The sequence below is a fragment of the Xylocopa sonorina genome, unplaced genomic scaffold (genome assembly GCF_050948175.1).
Source record: "Xylocopa sonorina isolate GNS202 unplaced genomic scaffold, iyXylSono1_principal scaffold0030, whole genome shotgun sequence".
Lineage (NCBI taxonomy): Eukaryota > Metazoa > Arthropoda > Insecta > Hymenoptera > Apidae > Xylocopa > Xylocopa sonorina.
Genome location: NW_027490101.1, coordinates 1079733 through 1101178, shown reverse-complemented (window position 1 = coordinate 1101178; position 21446 = coordinate 1079733). Strand labels below are relative to the sequence as shown.

At 46.7% G+C, this 21446-nt stretch overlaps 1 non-coding gene across 1 annotated transcript; it reads right to left on the bottom strand.

Annotated features, from left to right (window-relative positions):
• Positions 1-9868: 9868 nt before the first annotated feature.
• LOC143432143 (5.8S ribosomal RNA) lies at positions 9869-10023 on the bottom strand. Its single transcript, XR_013102900.1, has one exon. It is a non-coding gene; the product is annotated as a 5.8S ribosomal RNA (ribosomal RNA).
• Positions 10024-21446: the final 11423 nt, after the last annotated feature.

Below are 21446 nucleotides of genomic sequence, written 5' to 3'. Positions count from 1 at the left end.
AACATGAGGTGCGACATTGCATTGAATGGAGCAGTAGAACTCCATTGCTTTAAGAGATAGCCACTATGAACCCCCTTCCTGTAGCACATAACTGCAGAATTCACATTCTTATGAAGTGTAAAAGCAGATAAGCGTAGCGGTATTCATAGAAGATTACAGCTCACGTACTCTGAAACGTTGGAATAAGATGCGTCATCGTATTTCATGGGGCAGTAGAACGCCATTGCTTTAGACGCAGGCAATGCGAAGCGCCATCCCGTTACATGGAACTGTATGATTGACATTCTTTTGATGTTCGGAAGCAAATAAGTATAATGCTATGCATAGAAGGTTACAGATTACTTACCTCGAAACGTTATAATTAGATGCGCCATGACATTGCATTGACAATTAAAATTCCGCTGTATTAACACGCAGACATTGTGATGGCCCTTGTTGTTGTATTCTTTTGAAGTACAGAATCAGTCAAGCATAATGATATGCATACAGGTTTACGAGATGCGACATCGCATTGCATGGAGCAGTAAAGGTCTAAAGCTTTGACACGCAGACACTGTACTGTACTTTACCTATACGCGTTGCATTTAATATCTTATCTACTAACTGTATTGCTTCGATACGTAGACATCTAGAAACGCTATTCCATCGCAAGGAAGAGTGGGATTTACATTCTTCTGAAGTGTTGACGAGATATACATAACCGTGTGTGATAGCATACTTTATCGGTTGTTGGTAACTCCAGTCGTCGATAATTTATGGATTATTAACTACAAGCAACAACAGCCAGTATCACAAAATTATAGTAGGAAGCTGGAAATAATGGGTGATGCAATGTACACTTATATTTTTTCAAAGACAGTAAATCTGTTACTAATCAGTCTTTAATCGATGTGGCAATACTAAAAAACTAAAGGAATGTCTGATTTTACCCATTATGCATGTAATCCAGGTGTAAATAATTAACTAAAGGTTAATATGTAAATTTCGTAAATTTTAAAGGCGACGAAGTTGGTACACGGTTTTTGGATCTTAAAAATAGTAAAGGGGTGCGGCAGCTAGAGGAGAACCTAGTCAACCACTAGGTACAACATTAGCAATGGATACCCAAAATTTTTTCGCAATGCTTTCTCATAAAAAAAAATATATTTTTTACATTTCAATTAATTAGAAATGCAAAATAATTTTACTAATAACATAATATTATATATCTTTCGGAGAATTAAAACTTGCATGGACAAAGCTGTAATGGAAAAGTTGAAAATTAGCGGTGATCTACGAAAAGTAATGAAATTAGAGAAATTAATGGTCAATTTAAAGTCGAAACTTTCTTTGAAAAATTAAATACCGTCTTCTTAAAAAAAACCGACATATTAACTAATTAAGGAAAAATTATTCCTACTTCTAAAAATTTTGTTATTTTTTGTAAAATTTTAATATGATAATATAAAATATTTAAAATATTAGAAAAAACTAAAGTGAAATATATTTTTATATATTTTTGTAATACATTTTGTATCGCTAAATGATAAGAATTAAATAAATTACAACAATTTGAAAACATTTATTCATGTAGATTGAACTTTACTCATACATTTATAATAAAATGAACATAGTTATTCATATCTAATATTTTCTTTGGAAACAATGTGCAAAGATATAAAGTACATTGTTATTATAGTTCTAGCTGCTTCATAAGTTCCGAAAATGATAAAATGGACCAACGCTAGCAAAAAGTCTAATGTTCCATAATTATTTTATAGTTGAAAGATTATCAAGTTTTATGCCTGGATCGATCCTTATATATATGTATAACTGCCAAAATGAAATGAGATCGCGAAGTGATATTTACACACCTGCGTGCTGCAATTTTGACGTATTTAAATTTCTGATAAAAGCATATAAATATTTATAATCTAATTATCAATTACAAATGGAATTCTACAAGTTATCCATGTAATAGCCAATAGATATACAGATCTTGATGGATTTCGTATGTACGTGCGCGTGTGTGTGTATGCGCGCGTGCGTGTGTATGGTAGCAGTTGCAGAAAAACTACATAATAGATTTCATAGTTTCGATTCTAGTAAATCGAGGAAAATGACATAAGATTTTCTGTAAAATATCAAGGGGATGTTAAGTTGCTATTGCACTGCATGCAGCGTTTTTCACTGGAAGAAATTTTTTTCCAATGTGTCGACTCCAAATTTATTTGAATTGTTCTCGTTTAGAAAATTAAAACTGAATGACACATCCCTTAACATGGCATGCCAGTAACCACGATACCCAACAGATCCAAGGTTCCTTTATCTGCGATTAAGGCCTGCTTTCTCTGTTTCCAATCTTCTTTACGTTGCGTTACATTCTTAAGACTCTTTGTAAGTTACAAAGAACAGAAACGGTACATGGATTATAAAAGTGTAATAGTTTCATTTATATAATCTTGAACATTTTAAATCCGTTTACGTTACTTTGCTTGCTGTATATGTTTATCGCCTGGCGCTGAACCAACTACTACCGCCATCATCCCATTCTAAAATTTAGAAAATCCGCCAGATCTAGTGAAACCTTGCTTAAATTGTAAATGTGTTTTTACTGTATCCTGCAGAAATGAAATTACATTGACAGAAGTACCAGCTAGTTCTCCACGCCTATTTGAATCAACATTAAATCACCTTGTTAAACAATAGTATATTAAATGCGACATGGACTTTTAAATTTGAATTTATAAACATCTAACAAATAAATATGTTTTTCTTACTATTCACTTTCTATTCTGCCACGGAATTCTTTCTATCCGTTGTCATTTGCGTGCCAACCGCTGGCTGTTGAAGATATTGTAGTGCACGAGGCAGACTTGTTTCTTATCATCGTCAAGGAGATGGATTTTCACCCCCACCCTTTTTGAATTTTGTTAATTATTGTTGGGAATTTTTGCCGTTTCTGTATCTCTGTGACCGCATTGTGGATTCAACTTATGTACGATCTTTTTGGTCTTCATCTTTTTTTACATGTAACATTATGTATGTAATGCACGTTTGTTATGTAATGCTCAGATTTATAATCCTCAGATTCTCTTATTCTTTGGTAAAACAACTTATTCGATTAATATATATTTATTAGGCATAGATATAAATAATAGGAAAGTGTTATTAAAACGGTATTAAATATGTTGTAATTATATATTTAAGGTCTGAAGGTGTAGATGCAATTAGTGTCCGATGTTTTACATGATCCAATTGACGTATCGAGCGAGACTATGAAATATGAGAATATTTTACTATCCGTCGACCCCTTCCCATGTTAAATGAATGATTAGTTCTGCAAGACAAGAAGCCTGAATTAGTGAGATCTTTGCGAACATAAGCAATTTGTAAGTAATACATTTTTTCTCTTTGAATATATAAATTCCTGTTTTATATCCATTTCGGTCCAATTCTGTTATAGCTTTTGAGCAGAAGTAATATTGATTATACCTGGTATTTGCAATAGTTCTTTATTTAACAGATTTTATGAACGTAGAAGCATCATTTGTGAGATATATCGATCTACTTTGCAGTTCTATCAGTTTCTTTTTCTGCTCAATACTTTCTAGTCTCAGGTCCATATACTTATCGTTTATCACCATCATATATGTTGCGTAAGATTATAATAAATTTCTTGTCCATAAATTTTGCGGATATTTCAATTAAATTTCCTTTGCTTGAAAAAACGGAAATTAAAAACGAGTGACACGTACCATTTTTTGGAAACGTTGTATCGTAATTTGCATCTGACTGTTGTGAAAGGCACGCACTTTACTTAACGTTTGGAATGATTCGGTTAGCGGAGTAAAAAAATATTCTACTTTCGAAATTGTCGGCTCTTGTAATTCTAAGTCAAATATATTCATCTGCCGACATCGTGAACACTGTTTTTTGGCTAAATTCCAGAAAAACAAATATATTATAAGTAATATAATAAACATCGTAATATTAAATTTAATTTTGTTCATCGTTTCCTTGTTGGACACATCCATAACAATATACAGGGTGGGGTAGTAATAATTAGCACCTCAGGTATCCTCGAAACTATAAATTTCATAGAAATTTTTGCTGATATAAAATTGCACAGTACAAAGGTACCATCCGTTGATGAAAATAGTTTTTTTGTAAGTGGAGGTATGTTGGACATTTGAAGGTCACCTTCATTTTTTAAAATGAATTGGTATGTTTATTCTTCCGTAATACGATCGAGCATTTTAAAACGAGTTCAACGACCTGTTACATGAAGCCACTGAAGGTCACAAAAAGTAAAGAAAGGCGATAATACTTACGGTTTTGATAGTAAATGAAACATACGTATTGTAAACAGTGGTGGAAGGAAGTGAATAAACATTGTTCGAAGGGCATTTTAATAGTATACAGGATAAGTTAAACATTATAATATTAATAATGAAAAATCGGTTTGATCACGTTTGGTTAGGCTGTTCGATTGTCGTCCATTTTATAAATACTGAGCTGCGATTCCTGAGGACAGCTCACACAATTGTTGAACTACGGAAGATTAACATTATGAATTTTAATCAAAAGGTAACTAAATTCCATTAGATTGTAAACAAATGTTAATGTTTCATTTTAAATAGTGAGATTAAATACTCTTTACAAAACTACAAGAATGGATAGATTCCTCTCTGTTATTATTATTTCATAAAGAATTATAATTGCAATTATATATTTCATTACGATAAAAAATATTTCTCAGGAAATTCTAAATATTAAATTAAAGAACCAAGCAAAACATTTTCAATAATTACGAATATGAAAAATACTTGAACATTCCAATGGAAAGATGTTCTAAACAGGAGTTAGAAAAATCAAACAATCACCTTCAATTCCAGAATTTATCTATATGAGGTAAAATATTTTGAAAACTTTAATTACAGTCTTTAATGCAAGCAGTTGGACCGTATGTCGATTTTAAGAAAATTGATGAAAGTCAACCGTTTTGAAGTAGTCAGAATCTTTGTCGTTTGAACAATAAGTGACTAACAAATGACTGCATAAATTTCAGACTTATGAACATATGGATTAAATCTTATGCAGACACGTTTATAACCGAGTTACTAAATAATAATCAGCAGTAAGTAATCATTTTAAAACTTAAACGATTACACCTCGCATACATTTAAAAGTATTGCAAACGTGAAAAGTAAGTGGTTTATGAAAAACTCTTCTAAAAGAACGGACGAAGGCAATAGAAATCTTTGCTGGAGTAAACAAGTTCTAAAATTCTAAGTAACGCGATGGCCCTTATCTGCCTACGATTCATAGCAAGTAAGTTCTGAAATTCTATGAAATCCGATGGAGCTCATCACTATCAACGTTTCGAAGGAAGTTCTCAAACTCTCAGTTCTGCGTTTAAGGCTATGTATGTTCTATATATCTATGTAAAGTAATGGTCCCTATCAGTTGTGACGGAAACCTATCTACAGTAAGTCAGGGAAGCTCGAAGGGGTTAATTATTCAAATACTTTAAGGTGTAAAACGTACTTTAATCTAAAGCGATCTGTCGTTACAATGTATCCACTTACGTACAACATTTCGCGGGCTCGCGAACGCAAAAATAATCACCGAAACGGGAGGGTATTTCGAAACTGCGAGACTATAGTTTCTTGGGCGCCAGCTGCTCAGAAAGCACCAAAGAAATAGACTACACGACCCCGGGAAACTTGGGGCGGAACAATGCTCGAAACCTCGAAATGCTGCTCCTCTCGACTACGCCTAGCCGAGTACATACACTCGGGTCGCGGGATACTGAAGTCACGGCTTCTTTATTTATGGCCTCGAGGTGGGTTTAACTAACAAGGGCTATAGAAAACTACGCAACACGCCGCGAATGACCGGGGATCACCACCCGCTTCACGATATAAGATATAATATACAATATGCGATACATGAAATGCGGCATGAAAATAGGACGCTTTAGTGAATAAGCTCTCACGTTCTCTTCTTCAGATTCCTTGAATTCGCTGGTGATCCTCGGATCTCCTGAATCCTCTTCGGGGCTCCTTGGTGGGACGAGCTGTACGCTTCGGTATTGTTCGGGGCCATCGATCAGTGGATTTCGGCGATCACCTCTTCTCGCCCCCTCGGGTGTCTCACCTGCAGGACCGCTAGATTTTCAACTTCTCTTTAGGCAGTTAAGGGGGGGGGGGTTGAGGTTATTCTCGCATCCCAAAGCATTATAAAGCATAGAAGCAGATAAGTATAATGCCATGCATAATTGTTTACAGCTTATTTAATTTGCATCGTTGAAATGAGATGTGCAATCGCATGGTGTAATGCTTTAGGTATCTATTGCTTTGAGACGCTGACAATATGAAACCCCATTCCGCTGGAAGAAACAGCAGAATTCACAATCGGTTGCTGTGTAGGAGCAAACAAGTATAATAACATGAATAGAAGATAACATGTTACATACTTTACCATCTTCGGAATACGGAATACCACCAAGGAAATACGTTTGTTTGACACGTAGAAACTGTGAAGCGCGATCCCGCTTTATGGATCCCTTCTATTGACATTCATTAAAAGTGTAGAAGCATATAAGCATATTGCTATGCATAGAAGGTTACAGGTTACTTACCTTGAAACGTTGAAAAGAGATGCGATATCGCATTGCATGCAGGCTACGAACTCTAGTGCATTGACAAGTAGACCCATTAAAGCGCAATTCTGTTGCATGGACTGCGGACTTCACATTCTAATGAAGTATAATATATCTGATATTATCTTATCTAAGCATAGTGCATGCATATAGGATTCCATCTTACTTACATTGAAACGCTGAAATGAGATGTGCTATTGCATTGCATGGAGCATTAGAAATATACTGCTTTGACGCGCAGACACTATAAAGCGCCATCTAGTTGCATAGAACTGTAGAATTCACATTCTTTCAAATCGTAGAAGCAGGCAGACATAACTCTATGCATAGAAGAATATAACTTACTTACTTTGGAACGTTGGAGTTATACAGCATCAGAACTATATTACTTCGATACGTAGACTTTTAGAAACGCTATCTCGTATCAAGGAAGTGTGGGATCTATATTATTTTGAAGTGTAGGTGCAGATAAACATACCGCGTTGCATTGAATATTACAACCTATCATGAAACATTGAAATGAGATGCGACATCGCGTTGAATGAAGTAACAGAACTCTATTGCTTCGACAAGTAGATATCTAAAAGCGCTATCCCTCTGCAAGGGAGTGTAGTGTTCACATTCTTTTGAAGGGTAGAAGCAGATAAGCATAATGCGATGCATAGAGCTTTACAACCTACTTACTTACTTTGAACCGTTGATACGAAATGCGATATCACGTTTTATGAAGCATTAGTACTGTATTGCATCGATTTGTAAACATTTAGATACGCTATCTCGTAGGAAGGAAGTGTAGGATTTATATTCTTTTAGAGTGTAGTGTGACGTCAGGCGTAGCGCCTGCCACCCATCAGCCTCTTTGCCGCCTCCAGCATCAATCCCTGCACGCAGGCAACCTGCCGTACACGTCTGCAGATCCAGCAACCAGCAGCGTTCGCGTGCGTGCTAGTGCACGCGCTCACTCGCACTTTTACGCATCGCCTTCTCGTTTCCATCTACGAGTATCCGCGCCTCCCTCGCATCGATGACTTCGTCTAGAAGGAAGAAGTCGTAGCCCGTCACCAGAATGGGGACTGTTCCCCATTTTAAGGAACCTCGAGACCAAGGCAGTCGAGGAACCACCTGCTAACAGCTGGCCAGGCCCGGCGCCGACGCAAAGTCTGTTCCACCGGGTAGTTTGACCGAGCTTGCGGCGGGCTAGACGCACGTACATTCGAGAATGGACTGGTTGCGGCCCGATACCGTACGTGTACCGTCGCGCAGCCGGCCGGGCGACCGAGGGTCTGCCACGTGCGCAAGATTGCGACGCCACAGGCGCCCACTCGGGCCGTAGACCGACGCGCAACGGGTCACGACGTTCTACTAGGGGAGAAGTGCACGACTACATCACCGGAACGTTCGCCGACGACGGCGTGCCGCTCGCTGTGGAACCGCGATGGTACCACCGGGGCATCGCGCGCCATCGGGAGCCAGTATCGTCGTCGATGAATCTCTCCATTTGATCATTTGGGTTTCTCAGGTTTACCCCTGAACGGTTTCACGTACTCTTGAACTCTCTCTTCAAAGTTCTTTTCAACTTTCCTTCACGGTACTTGTTCGCTATCGGTCTCGTGGTCGTATTTAGTCTTAGATGGAGTTTACCACCCACTTAGGGCTGCACTCTCAAGCAACCCGACTCTAAGGAGAGATCCTCCCGAAACGCGTACCGGTCGGTACGGGCCTGGCACCCTCTGTGGATAAATGGCCCCATCCAAGATGGACTTGGACGCGGTTCATTGTCTCAGGATAAACGGATCCTCCCGAACACTAGATTTCCCAGCGGCGGAACCGCCGGATTCAGTGTTGGGCTCATTCCTGTTCGCTCGCAGCTACTAAGGAAATCCTGGTTAGTTTCTTTTCCTCCGCTTAGTAATATGCTTAAATTCAGCGGGTAATCTCTCCTAATTTGAAGTCGTCTCTACGTGACGCACGAAATTCATTCGTGCCATCGAACTCGGTTACGGAGAGAAGGTAAAGAGATTCGTATGTATAATATATACAAGATGAGGAGAGAGCATCGGCGAACGGGGACGGCAGACGACGAAAAGAACTTTCGTCCATCTCCGACACAGCGATCCTTTGATTTACCGCTCGAGAAACCGGCGAGAACTACACGCACCTCTTCGTTGTTGTTCTCGTCGAGGCGTTTTGTGCACCTCGCCAATGTCTTTCGTGTGTCGGTATTTCTTTTATATAAGATTCGTAAAAAATATAAAAAAAATGTGAGACTCTCGCTAGACGACCAAGCTACTGGCGTTTCTTTAACATCCGTCCTCTTTATGCGAACGATCAACACCGTTTATACTCTCCAGCGGTTCCAACATCTGCGCGTAACACGCAGACATCGAAACGGAGCGGCTCCTTTTCCCCCGATTTTATTACCCTGATCCTTCAAAACGAAGGACACGCCGAGTTGGAGCGCCCTCACGAATAACGTTACGACATTACAGCGCAACGACGGCCTATGTTCGAGTGACATTCCGCGCGAGAGATCCTTTTTTTCCCTCGCGGAACATGTTATACACACGCGGAGAAAACAGAGAGAACGGGTTATTTTCATCGAACACCCTGGGGCTGTACGAGGAGAACTTCGAACGATCGGATGCGCATCATCGTCCCTCGCGTTACGACGATGTCGCTCTCTCTCTTGTATATCTCTTCTCCCTCGACCGAGTATTCTTCCTCGGTCTTGCGGCATGAAAAAAATTCATTTTAAGCGATGTCGGGCGCGCGCATGTTCGTATCGTGCGCTAAAGGCAGGCGAAGGCGATGCGTGTGGCGGGTGCGCGAATTCGGAACGCGGAACAAAATCGGCGATCGAAACACGAAGCGGTTCTCCGTGGGCGATCGTCTGTTTAATGGACGACTCACGACGCCACGAAGAACTCACGCGAGTTCGTGATCGACACACCGTCGAGTTCCATGAACACGATTACGCACGTCGCACGCGCACACACGTTGCCAATCGCAGATTGCCTCAGCACGGCCACAGACGACTCGGACGAACGTCCAACGATCGCTTGTACGTCGCGTATCGCTTCTCTTCTTCCCTTTTTCGGTGCCGCCCGAACTCAGAAACGTTCGTAATTTAATTCGAGAATGAACGACGGTGGGCAGATTCGAGCACCGTGGGGAAAGAAGATTCGACGAAACGCAACGCAAGCAGTATTTTGGTTACGTGAACGACCCTCAGCTAGGCGTGGTTCAGGAATTGTATCCGTGGACCGCAATGTGTGTTCAAAATGTCGATGTTCATGTGTCCTGCAGTTCACACGTTGACGCGCAATTAGCTGCGTTCTTCATCGACCCACGAGCCAAGTGATCCACCGTTCAGGGTAATCGTACATGTATATTTTATTGATCTTTAAGTCTCTTGGTACTAAAGTTCGAACAAGTCGATACCCAATCGTCTCCAGTGAAAGAGACGCGGGCTTCGCCGAACCGTGGCGACTTTCACCGCTCGACGGAGGTCGAGGCAACACGATATATCGGTCCTACGGATGAAACGCATACGCCGATGGTTGGCGCGTAATGTCTCCCTCAAAGTTACGAAAAATGCACACGCGCGTCCAGGTATGAAGAAAAAAAAATCTTTCAAAAATTCGTTAGGACTCCTCCGCGTACCAGCAGCCTCGAGGCGGTCTTTTTCCTCCCGACAAAGCGAAGCGAGCATAAATTGTTCGAGCTCGCAACGGCGGGATTACAGACTCTCGACAACGAGGACAACGGGCAACGCGGAATCGTCCCCCCTGGAATAAACGTGCGCGTCAAACTAAGAAGAAAAAAATCAAACACCCAGCGGCGTATTGCTTTCGAGATCGGCAAGACGCTCTCATTCGAGTGAACATAATAATGTTATCATCGATGGGACACTCGTCGCCTTCGTGCACAGTCTCGAGGCGGTCTATAAAAGCTTTCCTCGGCAACGCGAAGCGAGTATAAAATTATTCGATCTCGCAACGGCAGGTTTTTCTCAGAGTCTCGACAATGAGGCTTAGCGCGAGCGACGATTCGTCCCCTCCGAACAAACGACGACGACGACGGTCTCTTCAAAATTCCAATACCATCTAGTCGTGTCGATTCCAACCAGGCTGAGATAAACGAAAAAAATTCATACATTCGTTAGGACACTCTACCGTTCACCCCACACAGCCTCGAGCGGTCTATATTTTTCCCGACAACGCAAAGCAAGCAAGTAAAGTTCGATCTCGCAGCGGCGGGTTTCAAGACTCTCGACAACGAGGTTATGGGTGAACGGCACGGAACGGATCCCCTCTGAGCTCAACGGAACAATTCTGCGAGTGGAAAAACGGCAAAGTGCCAGCGGCGTATTACTTTTTGAAAAAATGGCATAAAAAAGCGGACCCGACGAGTTCTCGATTACGAGAACTCGAGGGGTCCGCTAATGTACCGTAAACAACGACCGGGTAAATGGAAAAAAAATTCGTTGGGACGTTCGCTGGTTGTACAAGCCTCGAGAAGCGGTCTATATATTCACCCGACGACACGAAGCGAGCATAAATGATTCGAAAGCTCGCAACGATCGCTGGGTGTCTTAGACTCTCGACAACCGAGGCTATTGCCGACGAATCGTCTCCTCCGAAAGGAACAGTACGATCGACCATCTTCAACAGGTTACGCGCGACGACACCACGCACGCTCCTAGCACGAATTCAAACCCCGTACAACGTGAAACTTAAACTCAAATCCTGTATAACTTGAACCTTAAAATCGAACCCCGTATAATTTGAACCTTAAAATCAAACTCCGTATAACATGAACCTTAAACTCGATACCCGTATAACTTGAACCTAATATAACTTGAACCTCATCTAATAAAACCAAACCTAAAACTAGCCTCTTTTTAACGTGGGGAAATCCTCATGGATCTCCCGGAGCTGGAGAACTGCGGGGGTATGTCAGACTCTTACCGGCTAAAACCCCACGGTGACCGTCCTCGGCGCTGCTGGGAGGGGACCGGGAAATCTGGACGAAGACGTCCGGTCCCCTCCCGCGCCGGGATCCTCCATGGTGACTGGGAGGACCCCCTTCCCGGAGAGGAGTGTGGTCGAAGAGACATACTCCCCCGTCCGAGGAATGAGCGATGGCTGGATCACGCAGCCACCACTCCCGTCCCGGGGGACGCGTGCAATGGTTGGTACAATCCCCCAATCGCACCGACCGCGCCTCCCGGACGACACCCGTGCAAAGATGTGGGGCACGACCTAAGTGGTCCACCCCGCACGGGCGTCGTCGATGCCTCGGGCCAGGCGTGGCCCGGACGCACTAGGTGCCCCTGGTGCGTCAGACTCGATATCATGGCCCGACAAATGCCGAATCGTGGCCCCTGAGGCGTAATGGCTACCATCACGGCCCGTAGGCGCGGCGATGGTGGCGAAGTCCCGCCCCCCGAAGGGTTCTTGGGAGCGACCTCCACCCGAAGGTGGAAGACTCTAACCCCCCCCCCCCCTTCCGTGAGGCGGAACGGGGCAAACGTCTACGACGCCGACCCCGCAGGCGATGTCGAGCTGGCAGGGATTGCTCCCTAACCCGCTCGGCGGCTTCCTTCGCGACGATGACCTCCTCGCAAAAGGAGATCATGGCCTGCCAGACGCTCCCGCGACCAAGCATCCCCGATAGAATGCTCGCCAACGAGAGGTCCGGACCCACCTCCGCCGCTAACACCCAACGCGGCACCCCCAGGCTGGACACTCCTGAAGAGTGTGCCGCGCCGAGTCCTCCGCGGCGCCACGGTGGTGGCGGAACGTCAGCCGCTCGTTGCTACGACCTACCCATCTATCTAAGATGGGCAGGATCGCCTCGACGGTCCAATGGGTTCCGTGACGAGACAGATCGTCTCGCCACTTTGACATGGTGGACCGCCGGGCCTGGAGCCTAAGCTCGTCCCGACTTAATGTCTCCCCTGGCGGGGTGGAGTCCTGACGCTCAGGATGAAGACGCCCATAAAGGTAGGCGTCTTCGAGCGCCAGGAACTCTAAAGGTGGCAAACCCGCCAGGGTGGTGGCCGCCTCATAGGACACTGTACGGTAGCCACTTATGACGCGAATGGCTGCCGACAATGCGTCGGCTTAAATGGGGGTACCGTACAGTGCCACACTCCTCATTACACCACAGTAGAGGCAGCGCACCCGCTCGTCTGGACCGCCAAGGTTGGGCATCATGCTACTCAAATGAGTCGTGAGTTGGCCCAATCTGACGGTCAGACGAGCGAAGTGCGGGAAGAAACTGCAGGAGCCGACCAGGTAGACACCAAGATATTTAATATCCTGGACCACCCGGACGTCGGACGACCCGATCCTCACCAGACATGGAGCTGAAGTGCCCCTCCTACGAGGATGGAAACAGACTATTTCCGTCTTCTGAGGGGACAACTCCAACCCCATGCCCCGAATCCGCGAGGCGATGGACGCAACAGCGACCTCCGCTCGACAGATGGTCCTCCCCAAGTCCCTGCCGGTGGCTAACACCATAGTATCGTCGGAGTAACACGTTAAGTGTACGCCTGCCAACAGGGAGACCCGCAGAGCCGTGTCCGTACCTCAGGTTCCACAATAAAGGGCCTAAGACGGACCCCTGGGGTACTCCACGGCTGATGTCACGCCTGACAAACCCATTGCGACCACCGTAAATGATGGCCCTGTCCCGGAGGTAATCACCGACCACCATCCGCAGGTGAAGGGGCACCTCGTGACTATCCAGGGCCCCGCGGATGGTCACCCACGAAAGGGAGTTAAAGGCATTCTGAATATCTAAGGATACTGCCAAAGCAACTCCCCCCCGGGACGTAGCCGAGTCCGAGAGGGACTTGACGCGCGAAATCGCGTCGATGGTCGACCGTCCCTCCCGGAAGCCGAACTGGCACTCGGCCAAGTTGGGTCCTACACGAGACAGGTGCTGGACAAGGCGACGCTGTACGATGCGCTCAAAGAGCTTACCGACCTCGTCCAGCAACACGATGGGCTTGTAGGCGGAGGGCGACTGCGCGACCCTGTTGTCCTTCTTGAGGAGAACCATCCGTTCACACTTCCACCGAAGTGGAATCGTCCCCGTCTGGAGGCAGGCGTTAAACAGCCTGTACAGACGGGGATCGAGGACGCTGAGTGCCATGACCCAGGCACCGCCAGGTATGCCATCAGGGCCGGGGGCGATGTTACGCTCGCTCATGCGTCTGACGGCATAGGCCAGCTCCTCCCCGGACACCTCCAGCTCCTGTGACCATAAGGCACGGTCGATGGTGTAAACGAGGGCCAACACCTCCCCAGAAGGGAACAGGGTGCCGACCACCAGCTCCAGGAGCGGAGGGTCCATCGTCTCCGCGAGTAGAGACGCCCATGGACGTAACTTGTCCATGACAATTTTATTAGGGCGCCCCCACGGATCTTCACGGAGCTTCGAGAGAAGTCCGTCCCAGGCCTGAGCCTTGGTACTCCTGATGACCAGCTGCAGCTGTTTCGTAAGCGTACGATATGATTATACAGCTGTGCCGTTCTCGTCGCGTCGGTTGTGTGTCGACGCCTCGCCCGGGTGTACTGGCGGCGAGCGACCCCGCAATCAGTGTGAAGGCGCTGTATAGTGTCATTCCACCAGTACACCGGGCGGCGGGGCGGATTGGAGCGGACACGTTGCATCCCCACGTCGCAAACAGATGACATGATGTCCGCGAACCAATCCGCCTCCGCGTTCACATCCACTGGCTCAGCCGGAACGCCCGGCCAGGCCACTGCGAGAACGGCCGCCATCAGGGCGTCCTCATCCAAGCCCCTAGGGGCCCACCTCTCCTGGTGGTGTGCTGATGGGCGGGTCGGGGGAGGCGTGGAGACCTATATGCGTATGTACGCATGATCAGAGAGAGTCTGCACGTCGTCGACCGCCCACACCGATACACGGCGCGCGGCCAGGGCGTTGACGAAAGATAGATCGACGATGCTTTCGTCCTGGTACCGTACGCACGTGCTGGCTGAGTCCTGATTTAATAACCAGAGACCCAGGCCAGCCGCCCAGTCCAATACCGAGTGACCCCTCTGGTCCGTCCTCGGGGATTGCCACGCGGATGCGTGAGCATTAAAGTCCCCGAGGGCGAACACTGGACGATCTGCGTGCGAAGAAACAATATTCTGCAGCTCGTCCAGTAAGATGTCGAAACGACTGAGGGGCCATCTCGGTGGCGCGTACACGCCCACTATCAGACAATCGGCCCAGTCGACCGCCACGAACCCGTGGCCGCGCGCAACGAGCGCTATCGGCTGGATCCGTGACGGGACCGACTGGGCGACCACCACGGAGTCCTCCAGGTCCCCAGCCCAGGACGGGCGCTGGAGAACTCGGCACGGCTCCGCAGCGACGACCAACTCAACCATGCCACCGCAGAGAGCCTGAACCATTAGGCCCTGTGCTGCAATTACAAGGTTGAGATTGGTCTGGATGATGTGACCGTGAGGAGGCGTGAACGTTAGGCCGTGTCCATGGCGTCCCCCCGGCCAACATCATACATTTGAGCGGGATTTGCCGCCCGCTCGACCTCGTCCCCAGTGTCCACAAGTCTGGAACATCCCACGGTGGAGGATGATGCGGACGCACCACCCCCACTGGAACGTCCCACGTTATGGACTTTATGGACACTGGGGATCTTGGTCCTCTTATCACTTTCCTTCATGCCCTTCTGCGCAGCCGGCGACGGCTGTGCCCCCTTGCCGCTTCGGCGGGCCTTAGGCGGGGAGCAAGCTTTACCCCCCGTTTTGTGATCCGCGGGCCGCTCTGCCTCTTTGCAGATGAGGCAAACAGAGACGGAAGCGGTACAGAGGCCCGCCTGGTGGTCGGTCTCACTGCATCTGTAACATAGGTGAGACCGATCCACCATCGCAGTGCATCGCTGCTGGACATGACTCAGCTCCCAGCAGCGGTAGCACTGCTCCGTGCGGGGTTTCAACACCACTACGCGGGCATCTGCCCACCCCACCCGGATGCGGCCAGCAGCGACCACTTTCTTGGCCGCTGCCAGGGGGCACTGCACCCAAAGGGTGCCGAGCCCTCTTGGTGAAGACCGGATCAACCCGGTCTTCACCTCTTCTACCCGACACCCTCCCGTGCCGGCTATGACCTCGGCCACCTCAGACGAGGTGACCGAGTCGTCCAAGCCGAGGACGCGAAGGTCAGCCTTTTTACTCAGCCTGGCCACAGTTACACCGTCGCCGGCCAACGTCACACTCAATTTTTCGGCCAAGGCTAACGCCTTGGCTTCCTTATCAGGACCGGCAATCTCCAACAGGAGACCGCTGGTCCTGGAATTCTTGGGGCGGACAGAGTCCACCCCAACCTCAGAGAGTTTTACCCTCTGCCTGGCAGCCACCATAACATCCCGGTAGGTGGTTTTGCTCCCAGGCAGAAGGGTTAACGCGACTGCCGCTGTGCGTGGCAGCCGCCCAAGCTTCGGCTTCTCATCCTTTTTGGCGACCTGGGCCTTAGGTGGTGGGACAGGGGCGGTTTGGGCCTTTTTGGCTGCCCTAGCCGCCGTCCTGCCCACTACCTGGGCCCAGGTGCCTTCCTGTGCGGCACCAGATGCGGAAATGCATGGTGCTGGTGCGGCTGTTGCCTGGCTCTTCACTGCCTGGCGGGCCATCTGCAGCCTTCTTGCTGCCCCAGATGGGGCTTGTTTGGCTTTGGAAGGTGCTTTAGCATTCGTGGCATTTGAAGGTACCACACTGCGTGCACTCTTCTCCTTCTTTGTCTTATTTGATATCTTACCCTCGGTGGCCTTCGCTATATTGCCATCCGGGGGCAAGACAACTTACTCCTTCGATTGAAGGATCTCCTTACGGAAATCCCCCATCATTTTGATGATAATATCCACCACCTGCTGTAAAGTGACGGGTCCTATCGCCTCCTGTGCCGGGGCACCACTGTCTGAGGATGAGTTCCTCATATCCTTCCTTGTCGGGGCCGGTGTTGGCTCCGCGCGGCTCTCGTTCTCCAAGTCCGCCATAATAGCTGTTGACGGGCATGGAGATCGTCTCTCCAATGCACTTAGTCTTAGTAGCAGGCGCTTGTTTTCCGCCTGCAATTCTTCCACTAGCGCTTTCAGCGTATAAATATCGCTAACCGGCGGTGTTGCTGCCGGGCGCTCCACCTTTTGCGCCAGCTCTATGGTGGCTGCTCTGAGGCTCCTAGCTCCCATCCGTAAATCTCGCTGGATAATCCCTTTAAGATTTCGGGATTTGGCGGCGGCCAACTCAATCCGGTCCGCCTCCTCCAGCGCCCATGCTCCTAGGTCTGCTAGGGGCTTATTTTTTGCTTCTTTCAGGAAATCCTCCATTTCCGGCACCGGCTTGGTCGATTTGCTGGGTGGAAGTGGTACACCAGAGCCATGATGGATCTCTGACTCTAAGTCCACCAGCTCGGCCTCACGTTTCGCCTCGATGTAGGCCCTCTTGGCCTCCCCGAGGCCTACATATTCCCCAGTTGTTGGGGGTCTCCCTCGCTTCTTAGATAGGGAACACGGCCGCTGGATGGAAAAGTTGGATCGCACTGATCCAACGGACGTGTCAGAGTCGTAAGACGCGTCTTCCGACTCTACCACATGAGTTGGGGTTCCTCAGCCCGGGCGCAGGGAATCCACCTCGCGGCATAGCATCCTGCAACCCGGCTAGGGTGGCCGGTGGGGGGAATTTTTAAGATTAGCTTAGGTTAGGCCCCTCTATGTTTCTCAACCGGGCTTGGGACCGACTATGGCCATACCCCACTGGTCGGCACGCCGCTCCCTGTGGGAACGCAGGGTAGTCACCTTCCAGGGGGTGTTAGGTTCAATTAGACCCTGTCACACTCATTCATCCTTCCTCACATCATTCCACATTTCCTTTACCCTTCCCATACACACACATTCCGCTGACCACTTATACATTCTTCAATAACTAATAATAAATAATAGTAAATTATAACTAATAAATAATAATAAATAAGTAAATAAATAAAACTATCTGTACAATTAAGTTTACCTAAACATATACAATATATATATATATAATTCTGATTGATTTACACATATGTATATTAACTATAACCCTCTATTTTAATGAGATTACTAGGCTAAAAACCCATCGCCTCAGGGGCCACGACTCGGCATTTGTCGGGTCGTGGTATCGGGTCTGACGTACCCGGGGCACCCAGTCACTCCGGGCTAAGCCTGGCCCGAGGCGTCGACGACGCCCGTGCGGGGTGGACCATTTGGTCGTGCCCCACGTCTTTGCACGGGCGTCGTCCGGGGGGCGCGGTCGGTACGATTGGGGGATCGTACCGATCATTGCACGCGTTCCCCGGGGCGGGAGCGGTGGCTGCGTGACCCAGCCATCGCTCGTTCTTGGGACGGGTGAGTGTCTCGTCGACCACACTCCCTTCCGGGAAGGGGGTCCTCCCAGTTATCATGGAGGACCCCGGCGGGGGAGGGGACCGGACGTCTTCGTCCAGAGTTCCCGGTCCCCTCCCAACAGCGCCGAGGAAGGTCACCGTGAGGTTTTAGCCGGCAAGAGTCCGGCATACCCCCGGAGTTCCCCAGCTCCGGGGGATCCATGAGGATTTCCCCACGTTAAAAAAAAAGGCTAAAAACCCATAACTCTATCATCCTCTTCTTTCCTTTTTATAATCTTAGTTATAATATCCGTGATGGCGCTCCACCTTTCCTCACTACTGAGCATATCATCTGAGAGCGTCTCTGGCCTGATATTTAACCCATCCTTACCTCTCCATCCTTCACCCCTAAGGCAATCAAATCCAACACATTCAAACACACAGTGTTCTACGTCATCTTTCACACAGGTACGGTATCTATACTACGGATTTCTCCTCTTCCTGAACTTAAACAAGTACTCATTAAATGCACTATGGCCCGTAAACACCTGCGTGAGGTAGTAGTCCATCTGTCCATGTAGTCTTTCAGTCCATCTTACTACGTCCGGGATAATCGTCCTCCTAACCCAAACCATTAGAGTTTCCTTCTGTTATCTTCCATCTCTCCCTCCATTCTTCCATCATTTTCTTATGCTTTCTTTTTTTAATCCCTTTAACCACTTTCTCCACCACTTTGTTTCCTTTTTCAACATATCCCAGGCTCTTCTTTACTTCTTCAAAAACTCTAGTCTTGCATTCTGCCACTAAATCTAATGATGGTATACCCACCAGCACTCCAATCCCTTCGGTAGGCACTGTTCTGTATGCTGCAGCTACCCTAATCCCACATATCCGCCTTACCCTCTCCAACACCCTTTTACTCATGTTTAGCCTTCCTGCCTTATTCCAGCATGGTGCAGCATATAGAACAATGGACTGTGCCACGGTCCCCAGCACCATCCTCTTCTTTTGTTTCGGGCCGTTCACGTTGGGCATAATTCGTCCTATGGAGTTCATCGTGGTAATAGCTTTTTCTGCAGCTTTCTTCATATGCACATCCATACTGACCCTATCATCAATCGTAACCCCCAAGTATTGCACACTACTTTTGTTCTTTACCTCACAATTACCAACTCTAAAAGTAACTTCTTTAAACTTGATAGTTCTACTTCTAAATATTATTAATTCCGTTTTCTCTTCCGCCACTTCCAGCCCCATCCTCTTTATATCACAGATAAACACCCTCACGACCTCTTCTACATCCTTTACCACCTCCTCCATATTGCAGCCACTCACTAAAAACACTGTGTCATCCGCATAGCAGATCGTATTCACTTTGCCCTGGTACATCTTCATCTTCTTGATCACTTCGTCGAATACAACGTTCCACAATAGTGGTCCTAATACCGAACCTTGGGGTACCCCTCTAGTCAGTCCAATTTCTCTTATTCCATCCCTACCGACTATTATACCTACTCTGTTTTTAAGGTAACTTCTAATAATCTCCACAAGATATTGTGGGACCACCTTCCTTTCTAGGGCTTCCAATACGGCCGACCATTTCACCGTATTGAAGGCGTTTTTAACGTCCATAAAAACGCCTACTATTTTCTTTTTTTCCCCTATGGCTTTCCTAACCACAGTCTGTACCTTATGAATAGCATCAATTGTTGACCTACCCTCTCTAAAACCATATGGCTCCTCTTCCATTTTATCCTCCGTCTCTATATACTCATTAACTCTCCTTGCTATTACTTTTTCCCATATTTTGCCCATAATATCTGTAAGAGAGATTGCCCTGTACTTTACCACCTTCCAATCCGTACCTATCTTCGGTATTAATACTATCTTCGCCATCTTCCAACGGTCCGGGACCTCTAATCTATCCATACACACTTGTATTACCTCCTTGAGTTCTTCGGTTTTCCTAGTTCCGATCCACTTAATAATCCTTCCCGGTATCCCGTCTAGCCCCGGGGCTTTCCTAATGTTAATTCTCTTCACAGCATCCTTCACTTCCTCTATCCTAATCCTCATATCCTCCCTATAACTTTCCTTCATTTTTCTTAGCATCTCTGTTTTATTTCCAGATTCTACAGCGTATGCCTCACAGTCCACAGGGAACAGTTCCATCACTATTTTCATCGTATCGTCCATACTCATCGTAGGTAAGTACCTTCTCTTAAATTTGCCCATTACTATTTGGTATGCCATCCCCCATGTGTTATCTTCAACTTCTTTTACCAGCCTTCTCCAACACTCCGCCTTATTCCCCTTAATAATAATGTTCTTAAACTTTTCCTTAGCGGTCCTATACCTATCCCAAATCCCCATTAATTCCTTTTCAGTCCTTCCCTTCTTATTGGCTCTTATCCACATCCGTCTTTCCCTTACACACTCCTTTCTGGCCATACTAGCTCTATTATCCCACCAGTATGCACACTTACGTTTCCCTCCTTCCTACTTGCTCTTCTTCATAGTCCTATTGCAAATATCCCTAAATTTCTCCATAATCTTTCCAATAATCACATTTACGTCCTGGTCATCCATTGATCCCGTGTCCTGCACCAGCATGCTCCAGTCACTCATCAACCTCTCCAATTTATGGACTTTAAGGGTTCTGTCTTTCCATCCATCTCCTACAATGTTTCTCTAACGCTACTAGCGCCTATATTACTATCATATCTATTTCTGTTCACCTCCCTTTCACCGATAACACTAAACTCGATGTACACGTGGTCACTCAGTGTCTCTTCTTCCAAAACCCTCCAATTCTCGATTTTGTTCTTTATCCCTTCTGAACACAGTGTGATATCAATCACTGATGACCCGTTCCACCTCCTACATGTCGGCTTGTCCCATTCGTTCATACATACTAAGCTACATTCACTCATTATCTCTGTAATTATCCTGCCTCTTACATCTGATTTACTTGACCACGCGTAGTCCGTTGCGTTAAAGTCACCCAAAATAATTATGTTCCTCCTACCTCTAGATATTAGGCTCCTTACCTTACGCCTTGCCCTATGCCAGTACCCCATAAACTCCTTTCTGCTGCAGTTTGGCGAGCAATACCCTACCAAATAAACCATATCTTCCACCTGTACCACTATTATTCCCTTTTCTTGCTCTAGCACCTTAACCTTTAACCCAACTTCCTTATTAACTAACACTGCCGCTTTATTTTCTACGCTCCTAAATCATATCCCCGCTCCTTCAGTTGCTGGTTCTGTTATGCACACAATCCCTATCTTCTTGTGTACCGCATGGGCCATTAATATGTCCTGTGCTGCCCTGCTGTTATTTACATTCGTCAGGATGACTTTATATCTCTCTGTCTCCATAATTGTCACTTCCCATGATT